The sequence below is a fragment of the Rhinopithecus roxellana genome, chromosome 1 (assembly GCF_007565055.1).
Source record: "Rhinopithecus roxellana isolate Shanxi Qingling chromosome 1, ASM756505v1, whole genome shotgun sequence".
NCBI classification, from domain to species: domain Eukaryota; kingdom Metazoa; phylum Chordata; class Mammalia; order Primates; family Cercopithecidae; genus Rhinopithecus; species Rhinopithecus roxellana.
Window position 1 is genome coordinate 74,778,449 of NC_044549.1, and position 11,869 is coordinate 74,790,317.

Here is an 11,869-nt window from a genome sequence, read left to right on the forward strand (position 1 = left end):
GCCCTAGCCCCCAGTATGATAGTATTTGGAGATAGGGTCTTTGGGAGGCAATTGGGTTCAGATGAGGTCATGAGAATGGGGCCCTTGTGATGGAATTAGTGCCCTTACAAGAAGAGACACCAGAGATATTCCCTCTCCTTCCTCTCTTTTTCTCTTTGTCATGTGAGGATATATCAAGAGGGCCCTCACCAGAATCCAACTACGGTGGTACCGGATCTCAGACTCCAGTCTTTAGAACTGTGAGAGAAAAAATGTCTGTTGCTTGAGCCACGCAGCCTATATGGCAGCTCAAGCTGATCAAGCCAAAGGGAGATGATTGCTCATTCATTCATCCATTTGCTCATTCATTTCTTTGTTCATATTACCCAGCAGTGACTGCATCTTTGGTCACCCCTGGTCCTTGAGGCCATAAAACACACAGGGTTTATGGTCCAGGGCCTATTTCCCTGTAGCCACTCCCTATTGCTGGAGAAGTTCCTTTCAAGATCAATTTATTCTAAAAGGAAATAATAAAAAATACTCAAAATGCACAAGTCTTGTGAAGAAAATGAAGAAAATCCACAGAACATGCCAAAGGCTGAGGGAGTCCACCCTGGGAAAGGTATCCCCCAGGAGGCAGAAGGAAGCCTCAGCCCTCATCAAAAGGTGTAAGCCAGGAAGCAGAAGGAAACCCCAGATGAGGACTGACTGGGCCTGGCTGGGGATTTAAAGAGGATGCTCCGTGTTAGGCATTAGGATCCTGGGGAAATGATAACAGCAGATGAGTTGAAAAGACTTACAGAAGAGATAGGAAGAATAAGAACAAGCTGGTGAAGATCCAGTGGAAGCAAAGACATTCTCACAGTCAGCCATAACCTGTGTGCTTTAGGCCTTCCATTCATTTTTGTCTGATATTAAATTCTGGTCCCTGCTTTCTTTCTGTTAGCAAAAAAAACAAAAACAAAAACAAAAATACACAAAACACAACACAGAGGGCTTCCCGAGATAGAGCAGGGACTGTAGGAGAGACCCACAGACACTAGCCAGGAGAGATGGATAAAGGGAAGTGAGCCAGGCAGAGAGACCAGAGTGCGTGAAGGCCCTGAAGTGGGACAGGGCGCTAGAGACAAAAGGAATCTGGCATCAAAGCCACAGAGAGAGCAGAGGGAAGTGGGAGATCAGAAGAGGCTGAGGAGGGAGGCAGGGACCAGGTCTCTAAGGGCCTTTTGGGTCAGTGATGTTGCCCTGGCATGATTTTCCCTGCACCCATTTTCACTTTCAAATATATCCTTTTACCATACTTCAGTAAAGTAATTGTTTAAAAAAAAAAAAAAAAAAAAGTCCTTTGGTTGATCAGTTCAAGAGTCACCCCACATTTGGGCCATAGGGAGGACTATAGGTTACCTTGGAATGATGGGCAGCATTGCAGGATTTTCAGCTAGACGGTTAGGTTCTCACTTTTATTTTAGAAAGGCCTCTCTGCCTCCAGGGTTAGAACTACTGCTGAAAGGGAAAATAAGCTGACCAGAAGATTTTGCTTATTCTCCACAGGGAGAGGAAAAAAAGGGAGGGTGAGGTGGGTAAGGGATGGAGAGAGGCTGCCAGGCCTTCATCACCTATGGGAATCTATGGGCCAAACTCTACCCCAACCCCAAACCCTCTGGTGGCTCTCTACCTTCCCACATCCCAACCCCACCCCTGCCCTGCCACCTTCCACCTCCACTCCAGACAACAATCAGCCTAACAAAGGACAACCCTGGAAGGGGGTGAATAGAAAACAGGGTTTCTATGCTTTATTGCTTCTGCTGACTTGCTCCTATTCATACCTGGGGCTAAAGAACCTGTCAGTCTTCAATCTGGACACACCTCCACCCATCCTTATGCCTGAATTTTCCTCTGCATAACAGTTAGAATATAGTGTTATCTTTGGAATGAATGTACCAATGCTTGAAATGATCATGATGAGCAGAGATTTCCTGCAGGGTTAAAAAACCAGACTTTCTCGCAATTTCTGTCCTGTGCATTCTAACCAACTCAGTCAAGTGGCCCAATCTTCCACTTCAAAGAGTACTCTGTTCCCTTTGTTACAGAACTTCCTATGGATCCGTGAAATGTCTCTAAGAAATTCTGCTTTCTCTTCTTTATCCTTTTATCTTCATCCTCACCCCACCATCCATTTGACTTTGCCAACTACACAAGTTGTTATGGATTGGTGATTTTTTTAACATCACCCAAAACTTTTCTCTATGACCTTGGCTACAACTCCTGTTCTCAAGAATTTGTTATAGTGCAACATTCATTGTTACACAAAGCACCGTCAAAAAAGGAAACATGACTAATTTTTCATCTTTAATCCAACGTTAAAATTCAGTCATTTTTTTTAGTGTAAAACCAAGGTGGTTTCCTGTCCCTTTAAGTCAGGCCTTGTGGAGAGTGGATCTGAGTTTGTGCTGGCATGATCTTGGAAAGAGAATTTCCCGACCTTGCTAGGGAAAGAAAGCTTTCTGGCTATTCGTTGGAGAAGGCAATTTTGATGTAAACTGACATTTCTCAGATGCCCATCTTGGGAATATTCTATGTGAAACCCAAAATTTCTGGCAGCTGAAACCTCAGCCCCACTGCCAGGCCCTGGGCAGAGATAAAAGAATGTGGATGAGTGGCAGGCAGATGGGGTTACAACAAGAGGCCTTTTCTCTGGACCCAATGAGATGAGCTGGGGAAGAGGTCAGGGAGGATGATGGGGGAAGAGCAGTGCCTCACAGTGAGGGAATCAACAAAAAAGGCACTTTTTCAGCTTTTCATTGAGAGGGCCCGTTTCCCCTGTTTTCAAGCCCATTTTGAGCACCATTCATTGAGAGGCGCCTTTCTTCTGAAGTCTTTTATCCCAGGATGCTGAAAGCGTTCCCGTGTCCTCCCTGCAAAAAGGATTCTCCCACACTCCAGCCCAGACCCCGACAGACCGGCCCCCATCAGTTCTAGGCCTGCTGAGCACAGTGGCTTCCTCCTCGGCTTCAGAATCAGCTTTTGTCATTTCTTTTTCTTATATTCTTGAAACCACGAATTTAAAAATTGGAAAAGATAATTTCAAAAAGTAGAAACAAATAAAGGGCTTTTCTTCTTCTTTTTCTTTATTCTTTTGCTCTTTGGGAGAGGATATAGAGGGGTTAAAATAGGGAAAACATGTTGGAATTTTTGTTTGTGTTTGTTTTTGTTTTGTTTTATTTTGAGACAGAGTCTGGCTCTGTCGCCCAGGCTGAAGTGCAGTAGCACGATCTTGGCTCACTGCGACTTCACCTCCCAGGTTCAAGCAATTCTCGTGCCTCCCCCTCCCTAGTAGCTGGGATTACAGGCATGCGCCACCAAGCCCAGCTAATTTTATTTTATTTTATTTTTTTGTATATTTAGTGGAAACAGGTTTTCACCATGTTGGCCAGGCTGGTCTCGAACTCCTGGCCTCAAGTGATCCACCGGCCTCAGCCTCCCAAAGTGCTAGGGTTACAGGTGGAAGCCACTGTGCCAGGCCTAGGAAAATGTGTTTTAATTCACTTTGATTTGTTTTCTTATATCTTCCATATAATTAGAGAATTGCATTTATCTTCTCTTTAATAATAAGAATCAAAAGGAAAGTCCTCAAACACTTTCCTTCATCACCAGGTTTTCAGAATTTCTGATACCTGAAATATGGATGTATTTAAATCCGGACCTCACAAACAAGCCAGGGTGTGTAATGGTGACACGCAGGAGAGCTCACTTCTTCTCCACAGGCAGCCACCAGGATGGAAACCCCAGCTCCCCTGCCTCCAGGCTGTGTGACCTTGGGCAAGTTACTTTACCCCCTACACATCAGTTTTCTCCATCAAGAAATTGGAATAATAATAGTACACATTTCATAGGATTGTTATGAGGATTAATTGGGGTATGGACTAGGAGATGCTCAAGAAATATTAACTATTATGTTTACTATATAACTATATATTTACTGTATGTTAATACATCCATGCATTGCTTAACAACAGGGATATGTCTTGGTAAAAGCAGTTTTGCTACTGTGTGAACATCCTAGGATGTACTTATGGCACAAACCTGGATGGTGTAGCCTACACACCGAAGCTATATGGCGTAGTCTACTGCTCCTAGCTACAAACCTGTAGATCATGCTACTGTCTTGAATACTATAAGCAACAGTAACACAATGGTAAGCATTTGTGTGTCTGAATATATCTAAATACAGAAATGGTACACCAAAATTGTGGTTGACCAAACATCATTGTCTGGTACATAAGTGTGCATATATATACACATACATACACATATACACACACACATATATATATACATACGTGTGTGTGTGTGTGTTTGTATTTCTTTCTGGGCAAAGATTGATTACCCTTCATTCTACTAATTAACAGAAAGCTGGGTACCCTTGCATCTGAGGCCAGTTCACTTCTTTGTTTCAATGTTTGGCCCCACCTGAGGCCTTTTGGCAGGGATAGGCCCCAGATAGCATGGCTCACAGGACAGAACTCCAAACCAATGGGTATTGGGAATTGCTCACTTAAATAAACATGAGTCTCTGGATTATTTTTTTTTTTCAAAGAAATTTTCAGAGTAAAAACAGGACATCTCTTAGCTAAAAGGAAAGCCCCAAAGCCTCTGTGCACACTTCTATTATTGCACTGAAGAGCAGTTGGGTGGGACAGCCCAATTCTATGGCCCATGGAGTCCTTCCTCCTTCCTTCAGGGTCCCAAAGTCATTCAAGGTCAGGTGGGCCTCCAAGAAGCTAACGATCCTTTGCAACCAAATCTAAACACCCATCCTGAGGGAGAGTGGATTTTCCAAAGCCCTGCCCATGGGTTTTCCAACGTCCCAATTTTATGCTTGTTGTTATGACTTAGAAAAGCTTGCTGGGTTTGTTTTGAAGACAAGGGAAAAAATAACATTACGCTATTTTCAACGGCTGCAAATATTTCAAATATGACCCAAGGCAGTAAAAATGCTGTATTTCCCAAACCACAAACCCTACTCCTTGTTAAAATCAAATTGCCATCTGAGAGTGGGATGAGGAGTACGGATGCCAAGTCCACGGAGCATCATACATTTCATCTTTCTTTGGGTGACTGAAAAATACTGTTTTCTCCACCACTTTCATTACTGCGCTTCACAGCCTGAGTTCATAAAACTGCTGAAAAACCATACTCCAAATGTGATTTAGGCTTTACTCTCGTGATGTTTGAGACCCTGCAGCTTTTAGATCTCATTATGACTTGGTTTGGGAGGACAGGGCTTGGAGAGGACTGAAAAGGGAATGCAGATCATCTCTGATACTTCTTTGGACATTGGAGATGGAAAAGCACAGGTCATTTTAAGAGTGGCTGCCATTGTTTTCTTTCTGTTTCTCTATGGTGCTCAGAGCACAAGGACTAATGCTGGTTCATTTGGAGGCATGCTGTGTCAAGCATGGTGTCTGACACTGAGCATTCAACAGACATTCGTTGAATGAATGATCTATTTAAAGAATGAGGCCTAAAAGGGAAACAAAATTGGCATCACTAGCTTTATTTTTACTGTATTTAAGAAAGTGGACTGTTTTATGTTAACTGTATAGTTTAAAATTTAAACACAATATTTGGGCCTACATAAATAGTTGGAAAAGGTAAAATGTCATAACACTGAGTGTTTGTTATTAAAGTTGGAGCTTGCCTTTGGATTATGACAACTTGATTTAAAACAAGGAATGGACTGTTCCTTGCTCCGCTTGCTCTAAATTTCAGGATTTTGCAACATCAAATCTTCCTTCAGGATATAAACAGATGGTGACAAAGGGTAGGTGCCTTGTGGAGTTGTTGCATCTGAGCATTGACCTTTCTGGGTGGTTGAAGATAAGATGGAGAGAAGCTGACCCCAGACCCAGCATAGAGCAATTCTGATGGCAAACCCACCCAACCTTTGGTGTTCCACATTAAAACAAGCTACTTCTCTCAAAGTTCCATCAGTAGAAGACTGGAACGTAACCAAGAAGCAACAAGGAACAGAGACATGACTTTTTTTCTCTTAACTTTTTAATTAAAAATTCAAGCATATGTGTGTTGGAGTTGTATGACCTTTACCTCAAGAGGATAGTTTTTTCTCTTTGCCTCAGCACTCCACCAAAACACACACAAGACCTGCTTAATGTCAGCCTTTATGATTATCACAGAGCAACAAGTCTTGCGTATGAGGAGGAAGGCTGTCCTCCACTCCAGGAGGCTTGGAATTCTAGGGCCCTACCATGTTCGTGTAGTCACATTTTATCTTCTAGTAAGCCCCTTCTTTAGAAGCTCCATCTGTGATCACTGCCTATTGGCTGAAGTGTCTGAGATGTGCAACATCCTTAAAATTCAGAGTTCTGTTGAAGGGTGGGTTAACAGATACAAAATTACAGCTAGACAGGAGAAATGAGTTCTGGTGTCCTACAGCACTATTGATCGATTGTGGTTAACTATAATTTACTGCATATTCTCAAATAGCTAAAAGAGGGGATGGGGTGGGGGTTATTTGTTTGAGAAGGGTCTCACCCTGTCACCCAGGCTGCAGTTCTGTGGCATGATCATGGCTCACTGCAGCCTTGACCTCCCAGGCTCAAGCAATTCTCTCATCTCAGTCTCCTGAGTAGCTAGGACTACAGGTGCACGCCACCACACCCAGTTAATTTTTTGTATTTCTAGCAGAGACGAGGTTTTGCCATGTTGCTGAGGCTGGTCTCAAACTCTTGAACTCAAGTTATCCTTCTGCCTCAGCCTCCCAAAGTGCTGGGATTACAAGTGTGAGTCACCATGCCCAGCTGAGAGGGGATTCTGAATGTTCACAACACAAAGAAATGATAAATGGTTGAGGTGGTGGATATGCTGACTACCCTGATTTGATGATTACACATGGTATATATATGTGTGTCAAAATATCACTCAGTTTCTCATAAAGATGTACAATTATTACATGTCAACTAAAAATAAAAGAAAAAAAGTTCTGTTAAAGGAAGACAAAACAACAAACAAACCAAAAGTTTAAGGGAAAGAGACTTTTGGAAGAATGAGATCAAGTTCAGATCCCAACCCACCACTTGCTGCCTGTGTGGATTTAGGCAAATCACTTGTTGCATTGAGCCTCCCTCTATTGCCTCATATATAAATATAGAAATAACAAGAGTGCCTTCCCCATGGAGTGGTTGTGAAGCCTGAATGAGATAATGCATTAAAGCACTTAGCAAACTGCGTGGCACACAGGAAGTGCTGCTCAGGGAAGGTTAAGAACAAATGTAAGTAAATCAGACATATTAAACTAAAAATCTAGGCCTACCCTAGGACCACAACAGTGGAATTTTCTGCAAAGAAGTATGACAGAGGGAGGCACTCAGCCTGTTTCTACCCGGGAGGGGGTTGATACTGTTCTCATAACAACCAAGCCGCAAGGAAAAAAAACCCAAGGCAACCATCTGGGCTTCCACCCTCTGCTCACCTGGTTTCCAATTAGCACCTTATTAGGCTGCACACCTGGGGCGTGACTTTAAGCTCTACCAGCAATTCTTTAACCCTGTCCTGGGCTTTTCTTGCAGATGGGCAGAGCTGTGTAAGAGTCTCCTCCTCACCATTTGGAGGGATGAAACTAAGGGAAGGGCCCCATTTATGAACTCTAGACACTTAGTGTGGGTTTCTTCACCATTTCCTGGGTGTGAACTTTTCACCAGTCTGCTGAAGCCTGGGGACCCCTTCTCACAATAAGGTTTTGAAATGCATGAAACAACATATGCAGAACTATAAAAGAAAAAATTATATTAAAACACAGTATTTACATTTTAAAATCATAATTATAATAACATATGAACTTCTTTGGTAATACATCCTATAGCATGATCTAGCAGCCAGTCTAATAACTACCATAATTTTGAAGAAGGGATGAGAAAAAATGCTAGTTTAGACATGTACCACTACACTAATGTGATCTGAAAATACCAGTCATTTCTGCTGGTGAAGAGTAGCATGTGCTATCAATGCAGGTATGGTTTTTTGCCTGCAGTCATAATGGAAGGAAATGTTTAATTCTAGTTATAGATTGTAGAAAACTAAGAACATTTTCCCCGTGCGAGTTTATCTAGGTTAGGAACCCCCAACCTTGATGCTTCCAAACTTCCTCTTTCCCCAGGCTCTCTTTCAAGCATTGGAACCAGGGCCAACTTGCCCATTATAGGTACAACAGACACAATGCCCAGGGCCCATTATATTTTTAAAGGCTCATGAAAGTATTTTCATTTTAATTTCTTTTAAAACTGGAAGAATGACTGGGTGTGGTGGCTCACACCTGTAATCCTAGCACTTCAGGAGGCCAAGGTGGGCAGATTGCTCGAGCCCAGGAGTTTGGGACCAGTCTGGGAAACGTAGTGAAACCCATCTCTATCAAAAAATTCCAAAATTAACTGTGGTGTGGTGGCATGCACTTGTGGTCCCAGCTACTCGGGAGGCTGAGGTAGAAGGATCACCTGAGCCCAGGTCGTTGAGGCTGCAGTGAGCCATGATCACACTACTGCACTCCAGGCTGGGTGACAGAGTGAGAACTTGTCTCAAAGAGGAAGAAAAATGAACGTAGTAATAATGGATCTATAATAATAAATTCAGGCTGGATTATATTCCTCTTTATACAAATGCAGTCTTCAATGTAATTTTTAACTTTTTTTAAATAAAGGAAGGGCTTATGAAGACATGAGGTCCTTGGGCCCTTGAAAGTCACATGCAGCCCTGCCTGGTGTTGATGGTATTTCCTCAGGCTGCTCTGTCTTTGAAAGTCTAAGTATAAAACAAGCAATGCCGGGGAGATAAGGCATGTCCTTGGTTTGACGATCCCCTTGTCCACCTGAATACTAGCCTACTAGGACTCTGCTCTTTTGCTACAGGAGCTGTGTGGGTTGGAGTCTCCATCAAGTGTCACCTTTCCCCATTCCAAGCAGGACCAGTAATTCAGTCAGGTGTGCCCGGTGCTTTCCCAATTTGGGCACTGGAAGTGTCATGTCCTAGAAGACCTCTCAGTCTTGGGCAAACCAGGATAGTTTATCACCTTGTATCCAAGGTCAAAACATCCAGGAACCTGCTATGGTATAAATGGGATTGTCTGCCCTGGGTTCCTCGCTGAGCTTCATCTTCAGAGGGAAAAAATGCAAACCCACAAAGTGACCAGGAGCACTGAGCGTGATCTACTGTGGCGAAACGCACAAAGTGAGCTCTCTCCATCTTAATTTGACTGCTCTAATACAGAAAACAATAAAAATTAAAAGGCCTATACCCCCAATGACAAGATGAGCCCTGCTGATAAGTTTTTCCTTTGCTAAAATGTGATGTACATACTGGTTGTTTGTTGTTGTTGTTGTTGTTGTTGTTGTTGTTTTGCTTCATGTCATACAGAAAGATTTAAATACAGAAAAAGGAAAAATCTCTTCTACCCTCCATGTCAACTCCCAGGCCTTCTTTGCAGAAGTAGCCAATGTTAACACTTTCTTACAGATCCCTTCCCCAAAAAGATTCTAAGTCATAATATTGTTAGCCTAATTCCAGAGTTCTCATTTCTAATTACTTAGCATCCTAGCTTCACAGTTCACTGTTGGAGTGACCTTGGCATATTTCTTAATGGCTTGGTACTTCAGTTTCTCTGTCTGAAAACAGCAATAATGACTGGACTTAGCCAATGAGTGATGGTCCATGTGAAATATTTAGTGCTTGGCACATACTCAGTTCTCCTCAAATGCTTTTGATTGTAGTCAGTCACAATAATGTAGTAATTGCCATCATCGTTGTTGTTGCCTCTGTTTCTCTCTTACCCTCCCCTCACACTAGGTTACTAGCGGCCTAAGAAAGTAGAATGGGGCCAGGTGCAGTGGCTCATGTTTGTAATCCTAGTGCTTTAGGACGCCAAGGTGGGAGGATTGCTTGAGGCCAGGAGTTCAAGACCAGCCTGGGAAACATAGGGAGACCCCCGTGTCTACAAAAACTATTTTAAAGTTAGCCAGGCATGGTGGCATGTGCCTGTAGTCCCAGTTACTGGAGACGCTGAGGCAGGAGACTGGGAGCTTGAGGTTGCAGAGAGCCATGATCACGCCACTGCACTTCAGCCTGGGCAACAAAGTGAGACCCTGCCAAAAAAAAAAAGAGAGAGAGAGAGAAAGGAAGGAAGGAAGGAGGGAAGGAGGGAGGGAGGGAAGGAAGGAAGGAAGGAAAGAAGGAAGGAAGGGAGGAAGGAAGGAAGGAAGGAAGGAAGGAAGGAAGGAAGGAAGGAAGGAAGGAAGGAAGGAAGGAAGGAAGGAAGGGAGGGAGGAAGGAAGAAAGATCTGGAACAGGACACCATTTAGCCTGTCTGGCAGGTGAATATGGGTGAGAAGTAATAGGAATTTATGCCTAATCCTTTTCCAGGAGAGCAGTGAGCCCACCATCTCACAGTGTGTGTCCTTGAAGAGCCTGAGACCTAGAGGCATATGGCTTCTTTTAGACCTGTGCTGTTCAATACAGTAGTCACTAGCCACATGTAAGCTATTTAAATTTTACTTTAATTTAAAATTCAGTCCTTCACATTAGCCACAATTCAAATACTTGGTAGCCACATGTGGCTAGTGGCTAACATATTGGACAGCACAGATACAAGACATTTCCATTATTGCAGAAAGTTCAATTGGGTAATGCTGCTCTAGAGCCCTCCTGCATCCTAGCACTTAAAGATCTACCCTTCTCTGGGTGGTCAATTGAAGCCTTATCATTTTCAACTGCATTGCTTCAGCCCTCCATCTGAAGGCTTCTACCCCAAGCTCATGGATGGTCTTCGTGGCTTTTGTCAATGGAGGAATAAATAATACACTCTTAGCCATACTTTAGTCCTTCTTGGCACACAAGCAGACAACATACGTTCCTACTTTGCTTCTTGCTTCTTCCAGGCTGTAGCAATCATTTCTACTTAGCACAGGTAGCCAATGCAACCTCCAGCCCCAAGAAATTTCAAGCATATTTCCATGCATCTGGATGCCTACTTTAAAGTTTTGCATTTAGGCCCCTTTACACATCCCCTGGGCTTTTGCTTGGCTTCTTTCCCCTGCCCCCTCTTCCACCTGAGGTTGTAGACTGAAACCGGGAGAGCCCTAGATTCAGACTGCAGTGCATAGGCCAGCAGTCTGGGAAAGGTTCTTAATCTTTCTCTCTCATATCTGGACACTGGAAGTTCCATTGCTAAGCTTCTTCCTTTTCTTCCTGCCTTCCTTCCTCTCTTCTTGAATTCAATATTTATTAAGTACCTCTGCTAGACATTATTGTTTTGTTTTGTTTTAAGACAGAGTCTCACTCTGTTGCCCAGGCTGGAGTGCAGTGGCACGATCTCAACTCACTGCAACCTCTGCCTCCCAGATTCAAGCAATTCTCCTGCCTCAGCCTCCCAAGTAGCTGGGATTACAGGCGTGCACCATCACGCCCAGCTAATTTTTGTATTTTCAGTAGAGACGGGGTTTCACTATGTTGGCCAGGTTAGTCTCAAACTCCTGACCTCAAATTATCTGCCCGCCTTGGCCTCCCAAATGCTGGGATTATAGGCATGAACCATCCTGCCTGGCCTAGACATTATCCCCATTCTACAGGTAAGAAAACTGAGGCACAGAGAGGTTAAATAATGTGACTAAGGCCACATAATAAAAGTGGTAGAACTAGAATTTGGACAAAACAGCCTGACTCAGGCCACGTGTGGTGGCTCACACTTATAATCCCAACACTTTGGGAGGCCAAGGCAGGTGGCCTCCCAAAGGAGGCCTGAGGAGTTTGAGACCAGCCTGGCCAACATTATGAAACCCTGTCTCTACTAAAAATACAAAACTTAGCCAGGCGTGGTGGTGCACAC

The 11,869-nt window shown here is 43.5% G+C and overlaps 1 pseudogene; it reads left to right on the forward strand.

Annotated features, from left to right (window-relative positions):
• Nucleotides 1–525: 525 nt before the first annotated feature.
• Nucleotides 526–9,842, forward strand: LOC115899594 (annotated as a pseudogene).
• Nucleotides 9,843–11,869: the final 2,027 nt, after the last annotated feature.